Here is a 16,417-nt window from a genome sequence, read left to right on the forward strand (position 1 = left end):
AACTTTTGTACTAATGGTTTCCATTTAATTTCCATTAGTTGCTTGCTCTGTTTTTTGTAAATATTACCTGCAATTATGTGCCATTTACTTTTGGAAGAATAAGTGCATATTTAAAATGCAGTCAATTGAAATTTTAGTCTGAAATTGAATTTTTAAGTGCATCTCTTTAAACATGATAGCACTGATGATTCAGTCACATGACTTGCCATTAACTGTATCACAAACATTCCTGTAGCTTAACTTGCTATCCCAGTCCCTTGCCCTCTTGAAATAAATGGACTTCCAGCAACAGTTTTGACAATACTCTTGTCTACAAGTAATAAAACATCTGGAAATTAGGCTAAATGGATAAAACAGTTCCATGTAATAATACGTATCTGGCATTCATACAACCTCTGTATAATGCATGTTTTTTATGGACCAGATGTGGTATTTATGTGTTATGAGGAACAGAGGCATGTTCAGTCATGCTTTTTATTGCATTTAAATGCAAGGTATATTTTAATAACTCTCAAAGGGAATTGTCTCCTATTGATTAGAAACTGTCAGTGTGTTAGACATAAACCTGAAAAAGCAAATGAATCCATCAGAAAACAGTAAATGTAATTTAAGTTGACATTAAGCTGTATACTTATTGTGAGCTAGCTTTAAAAAAAGAAAAAGAAAAAGGAAAAGGCAACTAATAAATTTCTACTTATTCCTCCAGTGAAGGTGATCTATGAATCCTTTGATCTAAAAGTTGTTTATTTTTTCCCTAGGACTGTGTTTTGTTACATTTACAGGTCTATGAAATAATTATTATTTTACATTTATTCTTCAGCCTTTCACATTTTCTCATTAAGACAACAACTTCGCATAAAAGCGAGCTGCACAGTCTCCATTTTTACAATCTTGTGTGGCATTTTTAAGTAAGGTGAACTGAACATCTATTGGATGGAAAAGGGATTCCACTGAACCCTGTCCACCTTGATTTTGTCATTTTTACTTTCCAAACAGCCCTGAAAAGCACATAACTGAGCTGTTCTCTCCTCTACACTTTTTCTTTGTCTAAGGGTTTTACTATTCCCAGACTGAATCATCACTGCTTTTTCAAGAATGGCACCTACGACTTTGTTTCATTTACCATTCCCATTTCTGCTGAGCCCATTGAGCTCTGTCTACATGAGATGCTCCTACAATATTCTGCATTTATAATATAATCCTTCTGTTGCATGTCCTTTTCCATGACTATTATCTGTAGAAGAGCTGTTAATGTCAACTCCTTTTACAGCTTCTTTAGTTATTTTTTTTACTCTGCAATATCTCCTCAAACAAATCCTCTACATGTGTATTTCCAAATATATATTATAGGTTGTTTTAAAGCAAGTGCACTGAGGCCAGCCTTGACACATGTCAGTGCCAGAATACCACTGTATTTCTTCCAGTGCATCCTTCCTTCCCTTAACTTTTACTGAAAGGGAGGAAAAAACCTGCAGGGATGCTGACTTGGCAGCTATGAAATCTTTTTTGATTTTAACTTTGTAAGAGGACTCCAACTAACGAAGTAATTTGTTTAATTATCTTCTGCAGAGTGAAGGCCAGAAATCTTAAAGCCATCCTTGAGTCTGAACTGATTTTTAAGCCTGCTACTCTCCTTACAGTTTGCTTGAGTGTCACTGACCTCTTGCAATCTCTACAGCACTGCCAGGCTTCTTCCTTGCTTCAGCTCTGGCTCTGCTGAAATTCTTATTAATTCTTGAATCATTTCCTGTCTCAACTACTTCAGCTTTTTCTTTTATAGTTCTTCTAAATCGCTATAATCTTAAACTTCAGGAGACCCAGAATACTGTGTTTAGATTGCTTTTTCATGTATATTCTCCATCCATCCCTCCAGCCAGGCATCTTTGAATTCAGGTTCAACATCAAGCTTCTGCTTTTCAGAACTCTTGCTGGATTTGTATCTCTTTTTCTGATTTTGAGTCTGTAATGAGCAATGTGGGTATACACACTTTGTTCAGTAACAAGATTGAGGAAGACAAAAGGAAACCATGGCTTAGAGAAAAAGGCTTGACATTCCAGTCCAAGATTCAAACACTGTTTCTGTCAACCTCTTGATTGTAGTAATGAATTTACTCATAATCTATAGCCCCAACAGGGAGGATCCAAGGGACTAGTATGTCTCAGCATTAATATGTAATTTAGATATGAGGGACAACATGAAGTGTTTCCATTAGGAAAAAAAATCATTCTAAACCAAAATATTAAGAGTGTTCTCAAAGCTCAAATTGGAGACCTTTTTTTTTTTTTTTTTAAATTTGTCCTCCCCTGTTTTCAAGAAGACTCAATCTGCTTGTGCCTGACATCTTTATTGGCCAGTGAGGTTATTCCAATACGCAAGACATACAGCAGGCGCCGCAGGAAACCAGCATGGACAAACAGAGACCACCTGACTGAGTTCAAACACATTAAGGAAAGATTGGAAGTGGAAGACAGGATATACTACCAAGGAGGGCTCTAGAAGCATCACTTGGGCATGCAGGGATGGAATTAACAAGACCAAAGTTTGTCTGGTATTGAAGCAGATAAGGCATGTGAAGTGCAACAAGAATAGCTTCTGCAGGTATGTTGGCAGCAAAAAGAAGACCAGGGAAGACCAGGTTATCTACTCATGAAGGGCATGGAAGAGGCTGAGGTACACAATGCTTTATTTATTTCAGACTTTATTAGCAGAATCTCCTGCTAAGCCTTGCAGGTTCGGCCAGTCCTGTTCAATCTTTTTATCAGTGGTCTGAATGCAGGACTTGAATGCACAATTATTAAGTTTGCTGATGATACTAAACTGGGAGGTGCTGTTGACTCTCTTGAGGGACTAGAGGCCTTGCAGAGGTATCTAGACAGACTGGAGCATTAGGCAATCATGAATGGCATGAAATCTAACAAGAACAAACGCTGCATTCTGCACCTGGAACAGGGTAATGCTGGGCACAAGTATAAACTGGGAGAGGACTGGCTGGAGAGGAGCCCTCCAGAAAGGGATCTGGGGGTGCTAGTTTGAGGCTAAGCTCAGTATGAATCAGCAGTGTGCCCTGGCAGCCAAAAGGGCAAACCACATCCTGGAGTACACCCAACACAGCATAACCAGCCGGTCAAAAGAGGGGATTATCCCTCTGTATTCAGCGTTGGTGCAGCCTCACCTTGAGTTCTGTGTGCCGTGCTGGGCCCCACAGTTTAAGAAGGATGTGAAGGTGAATAAGAAGGATGTGAAGCAGACGAATGCATCCAGAGGAGGGCAACAAAGCTGGTGAAATGGGTGGAAGGAATGTCCTATGACAAGCAGCTGAGGACTTTGGGTTTGACTAGTTTGGAGAAAATGAACCTGAGGTGTGACCTCATTGCTCTCTTCTGCTTCCTGAGGAGTCGAAATGGAGAGGGAGGTGCTGATCTCTTCTCACTGGGATCCAGTGATAGGACAGATGGGAATGGTTCAAAGCTGCAGCAGGGGAAGTTCACATCCGACACTAGGAAGCATTTCTTTACCAAGAGGGTGGTCAAACACTGAAACAGGCTTCCTAGAGAGGTGGTCAATGCCCCAAGCCTGTCAGTGTTTACTTCTGGTCAGCTCTGAAGTGATCAGGCAATTGGACTAGATGATCATTGTAGGTACCTTCCAACTGAACTGTTCTGTTCTATTCTAATAAAATTTCTCTGACTACTAGTGAAGTTTGGAGGAGAGAGATACTAACCACAATACAGGAGGATCAAATTAGGAAATACTTAAATAAAATGGACATATACAAACCCATGGAACCTTGCAACCATGGAACAAACAGAAACAAGTTCAACAACAACATGTGAAGTCCTGCACTTGAGGCAGAAAAAACCCATGCATTGCTAAAAGCTGGGCACTGACTGGTGAGTGACCAGCTTTGCAGAAAAGGACTGGGTCTCTTGGTGGACAGCAGGTTGAACCTGAGTCAGCAGTGTGATAAGAAAGATTTGATTTGAAATATTTTTAACTTTCTGTGTGTTCATAAGATGAATGAATAAATGATCAATACATAACCATACATACATACATACATAATCAATGTAGTTATTGATATACACACCTCCTTAAGCACCTAATCTTTACTGTGAATATTTAATTTATTGTGATAATTTAATTTACAACTATAGTGTGGAGCCTGAGAGTTGTGATCTGAAAGCTATGACTATGGAAGGTCTCAAAGAAAGATATGACTAAACACTGATTCATGATCCAAAGAGCTACCACAATATAACTAAAAGGCAGTTGTAAGCAGTATTGCTCAGCATACTGAGTAAGACCTGTTGAAAAGGATTTCAAGATTTATTGTGAAACATTTTTGAGAAAAGCTTTTTTTAAGTGATAAAGAAAACCTTACAAAATATCAAGATTAAAAAAAAAAACCCCAATACATTTAAAGTGAACTGTGGATTTTAAGAACTGCAGAATGATTTTGGTTGCAGTTAAACAGTAATATTTTCTTTGTATAGACCCCAGCAATAGATGTTGTTTTCTTTTTTGGCAGTCTGTAACTAATCTCTTTTGTTCAGTGAGCTCTAAGGCTTGTGTATGGTATTTGCAGTTTAATTTTTCAGAAGAGGTGGTCAGGATCATGTTATTTAACTCCTATTTCTTGTGGTCATTAGTTAGGTGTATTACCTGGAATGCTTTGTGTAAATGTTCTCCATAGTACTGCTATGAATAAATGGTATCAGAAATAGACTGCACTTATCTATAATGTTTTTATTATCATTTTCAACACTATGTTTGGTCAGCTGAAGAGTGCTTAGAAAGACAGCTTCGTTCAAGTCAACTGTGCGGATAAGCGGAATGTGCAGTCAAATGGCAACCGGTTCATAGAACTGCCTCTACCAATGCTGACAGTGCAAAATGGCTTGTGCTATTCACCTTTCGTGTTCCTGAAATAGCACGTGTACTGCCATTTTTCTGCTTTCCATCCCTGAGGGCTTTTGAATCTAAATGCTGTGAAAAGAAGCTTGGAGGTAGCTTTTTGCCTTGGCTGTAGCTGGAACTGGAGAAAAGAAAACAGAGGAAGACAGTTTAAAGCCGTATCTGTCTACTGCTTTCAGTTCTGCCAAGAGCTGCTGTGCCAAGGCGCTGATATTTTAAGAAGATTGCCTAATATCATTAGCCATATGTTTTCCCATATGTAGATTTACAATTTTTTAAAAATAATCAGACAAAGAGACACCTCAGTCAGAAATACATACCTCTAGGCAAAGAGTCTGAAGAACTAACTACACATTCTTATAAAGCTCAAGTTAATTTTTTGGCAAAAAATGAGATTTGGATTTTTTTATTATGTTATGTTTTCTTGACACTTCATATTAGCTGTGCAGAATGATATAACATAGAATCTACCACTGTCTAATTTACAGACTTTGCTATTCAGAAGGACATGGGAAAATACTTTGGTCCTGAAAGAGGAGAAAAAAGTCAGAAAATAGGCTTGCAGACATGAGTTTCATACTACATATATGTGATGGCATAACATTTTAGTTTTTCAGTTCAGAAGTCAGAATAGTTTGAAGTCAGAATGGTTTGAAGTAATTTAGAGTTGTGTCTTCCGACAAAAGAAACATATAGAGAATTTGGTGGTTTGCTGAAGGTGCCTGAATGTGTTGCTAGCAAAGGCAAAGGGTAACTTGTCTTCACTGAAAGTACGATTGGATGCCTAATAAAATTACTGTGTAATACAGCCTGATTGGCAGTTCCTGCTTAGGAAGCCAAGGAATAAAATAGCAGAGGTGTTGATGTTGACTGGCAAAGCTCCCATTGACTTCACAGGAGTTGGGTTTTAGCCTTAAATGAATAATGATGAGAAAATGTGCTTCAGAAACTTTGAGTTAATCTGTTGGTTCAGATCAGGATAGAGTGGACAACTGTGTCTGCAGGCAGTAACAGGTCAGACCTACATTTTCATGGTTGTGGGATATATTGAAATAAGTGCATCAGATAGGGGGTGTGGTACCAAAACCTACTGGGGTGGAATCTGTGCAATCCTTCCAAAATCAGTCCATTACCAGGGTGTGACTGAGTATATTTTGGCTGTGCAATTGGCAGACTCCCCTCTCTGAAGCTCCTTTTACCTTTATGGATAAACACGGCTAAGCTAGGAGGGCAGATAAGAGAAATGTATGTTGTTAACAGTTAGGACACAGCCTGAATGAACTATGCCAAGATGGAGCAAGACAGGAATGTGCAAAGAGAAATAAATATATGCAGAAAACAAGAAAGGAAAAAATACCGTTGTCATGAGTTCCTTAAGAATGTGTTTATCTATAAAGAATAATTGTACCATAACTAATAATAAAAGATGGAGAAGGGATGTACTTAAAGAGGGAAGGGTGGAGTTAGTTTTATATTTGTGAGGCTAGGTAATACAAATGCATGTCTGTTTCACTAAACATAATTGTCTAGCTCTGTAATAATTAGTGAGACAAAACCATGTCTCCAATCATCTGTCTACTGTCTTCAACAAAATCAGGATTCACCCAATCCCTTCTCAGATGTCTGATGTTTGTTCATGATAAGGGATTGCTTAAACAGTGAGTTTAAGGTCGTTTTTCATGAGCTTTGGGCAGTTTCTTGCCTTGCCTGATGCCATGTGCTTGTCTCCCAGTCAAATAGGGAGGGTGTCTGTATCCCGCCCTGCCTGCAGAGGTGATGACTTTGGGCAGGCATCTGTCACCTCACTGCAAGGGAGAGTGGGGAGAGATGACTGCAGGACTCAGCCCAGACTTTACAACTGTCACAGTTTAAAAAGAGGTGCCTAAAGTGTTACACCTAGGAAGTAAATGGTTGAATGTGATGGTAATTCCACAGTAGTAGTTGTGGTGCTGTAACTGTAACACAAGATGAATAATGAAGGTTTGAAGAGATTTCTTCTTCTTACAAACCTTGTTGTAGTAATAAATTATTAAAGGAACTTTTCTTTTTGGTCCCTTTAAACAATGAACTGGATTTTTTGAGCTTATTTCTCATACAGGAGTATAGTGGGGTATGCTGAAATATTCAGAATATTTAGGATATACTAAAAGGAAAAAAATGACAAATTAAAGGTGTCTAAAGATTAGTCTTTGCTTAAATTTAGTCTGAAATTCACGGACAAAATTTTATGATTTATATTTGGATAGGCTGGGAGCCTTGTGTTTTAGAAGTATTTTAATTTCTACAGTCTGTTTATTGAGATGCATTAGCATGAAAAAGCTAAACCACATCGCATGACTTAATGCATGTTTTAGAAGTTCACATGTTAATGTTATTTGGTAGGAAGTAAGATGTAGGAACTGAGAAAATTTAAAACTCTTTTGTTCTCAGGCAACAGAGCTCTCTCGCAGAAATATTTCTTCACTAGACCTGCTCAGAGAAGCAACATAAAATAATTTTCTTTATTGATTTTATAAAAACTGCATGGAATCTGCTGTGTCAGTTGTAAAGGAGAATTCTATGTTGTTTCTTGGGGTTTTTTAAAATCTTGTTTTTTCTTTTGATCTGATTGTGATCTGGAAAAATCAATGGCATTTCATGAAACCACTTAGGACTTTTGTCAGATATTTTGTACCTCAAAGATTTCTCCCCATTTAACATACTGGAATCTCAAAGACCCCCAGCAGAAGGAAAGCTTCTTGAAATGTACTTGAGCAGAAGAGAACAGGTCTTTCCAAAGTAGCTTAGTTGTAGGAGTTCAGGTGCATATGCACACAGATTTAATTTGCATGAAAATCTGGCAGCTGTATTAACAGTTACTGAGGTTTTTAGGTATTTTCAATCTTCATATGAAAAATGAACATGTAAAATTTGCTTGAGAAATTTTTGAAGCCAGATTTCCAAATCTGATGAATTTTCATATAATTTGTCATCCATAAATTTAATTTTTTTGTTTCTAGTTGAGAAAATGAGATTGCATACATACAAACACATGTTCTGGCTGGGCTTGTGCATACTGTAGGCTGGACTTGTGTGTGTGTGCGCGCGCCATAAGCACACTGGTGTTTCACACGAGCTACTGAGCACTTAGAGATACCTGCTTAGATATTTTGGTTAACTATTACTTCTGAATTACAAAATTCAGCTTGACAACCGTCTTAAGGCTTCCAGCCCCTGCCCCTATCTGTTTATTTGTGATATGACAAAGCTTGCAAATATTTTTCTATCCAGAATACATATGATATGTGCAGTTTATCACAATAAGCAATGAATTTCAAAGATGTCTAGAGAATGTACTAGTGGGAATCTTCTGATCTTTTAGCCCGCACAGGATATGATTGCTTCCACAGCTGAACCTGTAAGGAAAACCCAATGTTTGTTCCAATCAATTATTTGGATGTGGTGAGTCATGAGGTTTTGTTATTCTGTTTGAGCAAAATTCTAAGTTTGCATACAGATGAAAGTAGACTCTGAAAAGGAAATTGCCTGTTAACTAAAACCTTAAATACATTTCTTTAAGAAAGCCCAAGTGATCAGTTAGCTATCTTCCAACTATGCACTTCAAATTCTTTCTAATTTAATGTATTACCTCTTTTACATTTTAACACACGACCTGTTACAAAAGACAGAAGCTGTCTTTTGTATTTCCAAACTACTGTCTGTCTTTAAGCCAAAATATACATATGTTGACATGCCAAGTGGCTCCTTCTTCAGGTAGGAAAGTAAAAACATGTTCAGACATGTCCTGGAGGTTGGGAAAATTGCCAGGAAATGTTTAGCTCAAATAAAGCATCAACAATTTCATTTTTACTACTTTCAGCAGCAATCAGATCTCTAATTAAACTCCATTAGCCTAAAATAAAGCAGAGCTTTGAACATGCAAATCAATAACCGGAGTAAATGCCACATTGACTGTATTAAGAAAGTTTGGAAGCTTTGCCCGCACTACACATTCTTCCAAGTTTAAGCCTTTCTACTTAATTTAGGTTTAACTAAATAATCCAAATTAACATTTAGAGCAGAGAGGGAACAGGCCTTTATGGGATACAGTTCACCTAAGAAATCTGATTTCCCCTCACTGTTGAATGTGAAACTTGCGAGGTTTTGCCTATTATGATGTGACATTTCTTCACTCATAAACTGTTTTTTCTTTTTAAAAAAGGTCTTGCTGCAGATCTAAATGCACCAGCACTGCATCAACAGTGAATTAATCTGCTGCAAAGGCTTGCTTATAAAAAAAGATAAAAAAAATTCAAATCAACACCATGAAGGATTTAAACTTTTGTATAATACACTTGCTCTGTGGCAGGATCCAATTCACTGGGTTTCCTTTGTACGCAAGAACAATAAAGTCTCAAATAAAAGCTTCGAGAGAGTACATAAGCCTTTTAAAACAAGCAAATGTGTCCTTTTAAGTCCTCGTTAAACAGACACAGGCTGATGAGGATACTGACGCTACTTGTGCATATAAGAATGCCTGGGAAATAACCCCTGCTGTAGACAACATGTTCAAAAGTTGTATCTAAACCACAGAAATACCAACTCCATAGAACACATTTCATTCTGTTAAAATGTCTGGAATCGGATTACTTGGTCCTCACAATCATCAAGCTTCACAGAGTAAGACTAGGTAACTGAGACTCTATTTTAACCTTCTCATGTTCTGCCAAGAGCCTTCAAAGTTTTTCTTTCTTAAGTGTTCTTAAGTATCTGTAAAAATGCTATTTAAGAACATCCAGAATTAATGTGGCCTCAAAAGTACTAATAATGCTGTTCCAGATGTTTGTGGTTAATTGCTCAGCAGGAAAATTAATAAAGCCACACTTAAACAAACAAGATTGCTTTAAAATACTTGTCTGGATCTGTCCTAAACCCATAAAAAATCACGAAATTCTGTACTCTGTCTCTTTAAAGCAGTGGTCGGCAACAAACCATGTAAAGCTTCCAAATTTCTCATGCATTCTTATCATCAAACTTTTTGAATTGGAATCAATATAAACTTTACAGCTTACTTTGGTTCTGTGGACCACTTCCCATGACCTTATGGCCTGTAGTTTGAAAACGAGTCCTCTAAGATGTATGTATATGATGACGGAAGGCAGGACTACAAGATGTCTGTTGTCTGTCACTTTAATTTAATATATTGGATGATAGTAAGCATCGAGACATAGATTTTTGGCAGGTGAGCAACCTGGATTTACACCCAAGGTCCTGATCTACCTATATATCCATAAGGACAGATTAACTCAGTGTTCCCTGAGCACTGAAAAACAGAAGGAGCAAAAAAGGTTTTTCTCTCATGTTTGCTTTTATCCACCTGAAGAAATCCAAAGCTCTCTCCAAAGTATGCGATGCAATCAGGGCATTTCAGCTCACAGAATCACAGAATCATCTAGGTTGGAAAAGACCTTGACAATTACCTAGTCCAACCATTAGCCTAACGTTGACAGTTCTCAACTACACCGTATCTCTAAGGGCTATGTCAACCCTACTCTTAAACACCTCCAGGGATGGGGACTCCACCACCTCCCTGGGCAGCCCATTCCAACACCTAACAACCCCTTCTGTAAAGAAATGCTTCCTAATATCCAGTCTAAACCTTCCCTGGCGCAACTTGAGGCCATTACCTCTTGTTCTATTGCTTATTACTTGGTTAAAGAGACTCATCCCCAGTTCTCTGCAACCTCCTTTCGGGTAGTTGTAGAGGGCGATGAGGTCTCCCCTCAGCCTCCTCTTCTCCAGACTAAACAACCCCAGTTCCCTCAGCCACTCCTCGTAAGACCGGTCCTCCAGACCCTTCACCAGCTTCGTTGCCCTTCTCTGGACACGCTCAAGTAATTCAATGTCCTTTTTGTAGTGAGGGGCCCAAAACTGAACACAGTAATGGAGGTGCAGCCTCACCAGTGCTGAGTACAGGGGTATACAGCTGTATACAGGTATACAGCTCCTATGCCTTGTCTTCTTTTTTTCTGGCATCTTTTGGTGTATGACTTGACTCATCAGCAGGCCTGAAGAGGTGAAGAGCTAGTTCCCTTCTGACTTGAGGGCAAAATAGTATCTAAGTGAGGGGAACAGTATAACAAGTCCCTAAGTTAAAATGTAAATTTTTTTTGAGATACATGTCTGTGTTTTCAGACTTGAGTGACTCAAAGTTGCACCACCAAAAAACTATGTGTATTCCCATCTCATGTCAAAAATCATTGTCATTAAATACATTGAATAAAAGTCCTTAAATAGTCCTTAAGTATTAAAAGGCCTTAAATACCTTGTATTTAAATGTGTAGTGCTACTGTGAATGTAAGAATAGCTAAGTTGTGTATTACTGTCCTTACAAAGCCAAAACTGTGCATCTGTATGAATACATTTTTGTCTTCCTGCTTTCAATACTAACATAAAAGATGAAGACAAGCAAAATATCTCCATCATTTAGGGATCTCCCTAGATGACACACTGTCCTCTATTTAAATTAATAGTCCCTTCTTAAAGACTAACCATTTAATGAGTAATATAAGTTACAGCCCTATTCGCAGAGGCTTATTGGCGCTGGTCATTTCCAAGGTTAGGTCTGTGGGGGCTAGAAGGGGTCAGGAGGAACTGGCCCATGGTCCCGGCAGAACTGGAACATGTGGGGAACTCACAAACCCTTATGCCAAGTTTCTGTAACAGCATGGAGGCTTTTCATTACGGACTGGGAAAACTTGAAAACAGAAGCCAGTTTAGCTGTCACCACTGGGGGCCACTGCTACTTAGCAAGAGAGAAGCAAAGGGAAGTCGCTGCAAGGCCTGGAGTCTGCACTGACTGGAGATGGAGAAGCAAGAAGTGTCCCCGTGTGGAGTCACTGTTCAGAGATGGGAACAGGCAGCAAAACTATGCACAGGGAATTGAAATCTCCTAACAATGAAAATATGAATGAGATGCTAAGACTTTTGCTGAATGTCACCATGAGTCATGGCAGAACTGGCACCAACCACTCTTTGCAGTGGTACTCTCAGTCCTGTGCTGGCCTACATACCTGTGGGAAGTGGCTTGCATACTAGTAATAATTGGGACCCCTTGCTAATCAAATCTGGTCAAACGTGGGTCATCATCACTGTTGCCTTTGTTGGCTAGACACTTTTCTTGCTAAGAGAGGGAACAGGCAATATGGAATAGGCAAAAAATAAAGTCAGATACTGGAAAGTTTTTGGGTAATAGAGAGAAAGACAAACTGGAAAATTATAAGATGGACAGAGGAATTATGTACAAAAGAGAAGTGGATGGCTTCTCCTTATAGTCTGAGACGTATTTTTTTCTAAATATGACTTTTCTGTATAAGCACATTCTGCTGGAATAATGCAGAATTGTGAATTCTGAACTAGATGCAGTAGTCAGGCTTTTCCAAGGGTTTTTCCTAAGGATTAAGAAACCTCAGGTGAAAATCTTTTTCACTCCAGACATTATCCACATCTATAACATTATTTTACAGCCAAATCGACCCTTCGGAAAATCTTCTGTACAAAACATATTCAGCCTTAAATAGAAACTAAGACCTGACTTTTCTTATCTCTTACACATAAGGTGAGGGCATAGCTCCAAATGGGCCAGTGTTCATATACTTTACAAGTGACAAGGACTTACACCTCATGACCATTTGTCACACTGATGCAATATAAATGTTTTGGAGATGAGCAGTTACATATCACATAAACCAACATTTGCCCCTTTGCGCTGCTAGTTTTTAGACAGCAGAAGGTATTTTCTTTTTGGTCTGAGCTGCCATGCCATGCAGGAATAACATCTAAAGGGCTAGCTTGACTGAACATAATCCTTTCAAAAAATAAACATACATAGAGGTGAGAAAAGGAGAACAGAGTAAAGAGGGGTTTCTCCCCCAGAACTAGTGAGTAAGCTGGCATAATTGTTGCTGAGAATTGTTGAATGTTGACCTCCCACCAAACACTTTAAATAAGTCTCTGATACTAAATAAGCATTGTATCACATTGTGCTGTATCAACCCAAACCTCTGTTTGCAGGCCAGGCTGGAGAAGACCATCAAAGGCAAATGATAAGAAAAGCAGCTGTGGGTCACTGAGGGGTGTTCCTGGCCTCATCCCCCTGGGAGATCTTTGGCACTGGTACTGCTATTGTACAATGTTAATTAGATAATTCTAATTAATTCATTCGAAGTGTAAATTAGGAAGGAATGAAGATAAATTACACTAATACATTTAACCCCATGTGTTTATTTAGCAGTTGAATAAAATAATGTGGTTAAAAAGAGTCTAACAAGGCAAAAGTCCAAGACACAGCTGTTTAATAACATTAAAAATGAGATCTCAGCCTGTGCTGTGGGCACATACTGCTTATTTGCATTTAAAAGGGTTGCCACGATAGCAGTACTGGCAAACCCTGCTACTGTAGATGCAGCTGATACTAACAAAACTAAACAAAAAAGGTATTTCAATCTCCTGAATGAAATAACCTGTGCTGGTAAATGGATTATATTGCTGGTACAGCTCTGCCAGCATTATAACTCTTGCTGGTGTTGTCTGGAAGATGTTTTAGCTACACATCTGGTTTGTGGAAAACAGACTCTACAACTCAGAGAGAGTTATACAGCAGGTATGTTTACTCCAGTGCCGGGGTGCAAGGGGATTTCTCCACAAAGCTTGCACACCCACCACATTTAGCAGAAACTTATAGAGCGTGGATATACATATTCATTGGATTACATAACACAAACATACATATGCATGAGTAAGGCTGGGTTAATTCGAAGGGCTGGTGTCAGCAGTTTATGTTCTCTTTGCACCTGCGCATTGCCTCCTGGTGGGCGTCTTCGGGGGTCTTTGGGAGGAAGGCTTGTAGTCTTTCTCACCTTGTACTTTTCCTTGGAGCATGTGCAGACTCTCTTAGCAAATTTCTTGAACAGCAAGAGTGGTTTCAGCCGGTTTACTCATTCTATCTTATCTAAAAGTACCAGAGTATCAATTTCTACTGTCCATATATGGCTATCTATTCATTAAAAGACTAAACTAGTTAGAGCACATCTGCTTTCCAAGGATAAGAAACATATTTTTGTCGAACATAGTAATTCTTGGTAAGTTTCCACAGAAAACTGCTTTGTTTTGATGAACACAGTAGCAGTAGCCCTTGGTAAGCTTTCACAGAACAGTCTGGGCAAGCAGGATTATTAAGCAATATTCAGAAATCATTGTAAGTTGCTATAAGTTGCTATAAGTAAATAAGGTGCAAAGCAGGTATTTCCTTGTATCATAGCTATGCCTGCAAAATATTTGAAGTGTCAATAAAGCCATATTACAAAGTTTGCTATACATTCAAGGATCCAAGAACTTGTCTCAACACAGAAGCCAAACCAATTTAAATAAAGTGCACGGTGAAAGTCATTTAGTTAAAACAGCAGTGCTTCTCTGCATAGCAAGGTGGATTCCCTGCCCCATGGGAGGGTGGTTGGAACTAGATGATCTTTAAGGTCCCTTCAAACCCAAACCATTCTATGATTCTGTGATTCTATGATTGATTTGAGTTGACAAATGTGTCACTTTCAATTCCAGAGATGAAAACTGAAAATATTTGGGGGTTTTACATGCTTTCTGTTTTTGAAGGCCACACTGCCATTTTGCATAATTTATTAAAAGAAATAAACAAAACCAGCCCTAAGAGATTATCAATTTCACATGACTCTAGAAGCTGGGGCTTTGAGAAAATGGCCAATTATCTTGTGATTTGTGATAAAATCATGATATTTAGCAACACTTCAAAGATCCTATCTATTCTGGCATACAAATACTAGGAGAAACATGTCTAAACTAGTTCAGTGGGCATGTTAAACTATGTCCTGGGATAGGCTAGGCCAGCTTTGTTTTCAGCAGTGTCAAAATACAGATTGGCCCATCTACAAAACTGGCTTAACTGGAACTGTGTTTAAATGTGACTCGACTTAGTTCTTAGACCAACATAAACCAGGTCCAAGATTTGCTTTGGACCAGGTTAATTTCTTGAGTGTTTTTTCCAAGCTAGCCATGCGAGCATTCGTCTTCTAAATGTATTATAAGCTGTATTCAGCCACAGCTACCTACTTTTAACTCCTGTGCAGAAGAGAGCAGAGGAACTTTGGATGGTCTTTGTCATCTGAGCATAAATAGGGGCTCCTGTGAGCACATTCAAGAGAACTGCTGTTGTGGTTTGTAAGTGTTCCAGGTGTGGAATTACAGTCAGAGTTCTAGGGAGTTCCTTTTTCTTCTCCTCTCTGCTCCCACCAATAGCACTGCTTTACACAGTGCATATGCACTGAAGTTACATGCACACAGAAGGGACTGTTTGGCTGTGTAGCTGTTTCCTCAACAGATGATGTATAGCTTCATCCAATCATTCTGCCCTGATTAACTTCAACAGGTTCCTCATTTTATGGAGGACATGGAAGATCAGTACTTCATCTTGTCACTCTCTTACAGGATTATTGCATCGTTCTGTTCAGAGTATTGCCCAAATCTGTGTGCTGTGGGCAGCCACATAAACCCTGTATGTTGTCCTCTCTCCAGAACTCATTTTTCACTGACCGTTCCTCATAGCCATGCTCGAAATCAGTTTTACAATTCAGATGTTGCTGAGTGATATATTAGGTAACATTATTCTACCATTTCTGTTTTTTACTTGTGGTGATAATTCTGCCTGTTTGAAGTTTGTCCTTATGCTGTATGAAGTGATGCATCCCTGTGTTTTTAGTTGCATAGGATGATATAATCTGACACCAGACTATGGAAGATTCACCATAATGAAATTACATCTAAAGAGAGAGGATTTGGGTGGAATCTCTGCAGGTTTTGTTCCAGGAAAACGGGAGAAAACAGGATCGTGGCATTTTATGGGAAATATTATGATGAAAGAAAAAACCCAGACTCATAACATGGACAATGCAATGTGCAATCCAAAGGTCAAACATTCACAGTCTAATCCAAAATCCTCTAGAGACAGATGACTCAAGTGAGCACTTGTGTCCATGAATACCCCTTGCATAAGGTTGTTTACAATTTCCAACAGCTTCTCACACCTTAACAGCTTTGAAACATACTTTATTACATACAGATGTGCAGCATTTTTAGACCTTGCAATCTGCAGTACTTCATGTCGTAATCAAACAATATTGTAAAAAGAAATAATCCATGAAACAAATTACTCTTTCATCTGCTCTCTGTTCAGCCATGCTCTCCAGGCTGGCATATGCTCCCAGGCTCTCTGGAATTTCAGATGTGTCCTGCTGTACACTAACTGTGTGCTTATCTGCAGACTCTGGAGTCCAGCAAGAGGAATGCAAGTAACTCTCTGCATGTTAGTGAAATGCTTGCAGGGCTTTTTTTTAATAGGAGAAATTTGGGTCACATTTCATTATGACAAATTCTCTAAACTATTACAGCTAGGACTTTCCTGCTGGTGGATGTGAAATAATTGTTCTTATCTTTCTT

This window comes from Strix uralensis, chromosome Z (genome assembly GCF_047716275.1).
Source record: "Strix uralensis isolate ZFMK-TIS-50842 chromosome Z, bStrUra1, whole genome shotgun sequence".
In the NCBI taxonomy this organism is placed as follows: domain Eukaryota; kingdom Metazoa; phylum Chordata; class Aves; order Strigiformes; family Strigidae; genus Strix; species Strix uralensis.